The sequence below is a fragment of the Acanthisitta chloris genome, unplaced genomic scaffold (genome assembly GCF_000695815.1).
Source record: "Acanthisitta chloris isolate BGI_N310 unplaced genomic scaffold, ASM69581v1 scaffold6989, whole genome shotgun sequence".
Taxonomy (NCBI): Eukaryota; Metazoa; Chordata; class Aves; order Passeriformes; family Acanthisittidae; genus Acanthisitta; species Acanthisitta chloris.
Window position 1 is genome coordinate 1 of NW_008690744.1, and position 264 is coordinate 264.

Sequence of the window (264 nt, forward strand, 5' to 3'; positions counted from 1 at the left end):
GATGCACAAGCACTTGCCCTGAAGCCCATTGGAGCTGCCATAGGAGGCAATGCCACAGGGTGACACTGTGACTGCAAGGGGTGGCCTTGGGGGCACAGAAGTGGGTGATAGGGGGCTACAAGGAGGGGGGGACAGGCAGGTAGACAGAGGGGGACATGGGGGTGGCCAGGAGGACATTGGGGGTGACCAGAACTCCCCTGCTCACAGCTGGGGTGGGTGTGGGACAGCACAGGGACACCACCAGTTAGAGTGTGCCTGGGGGTG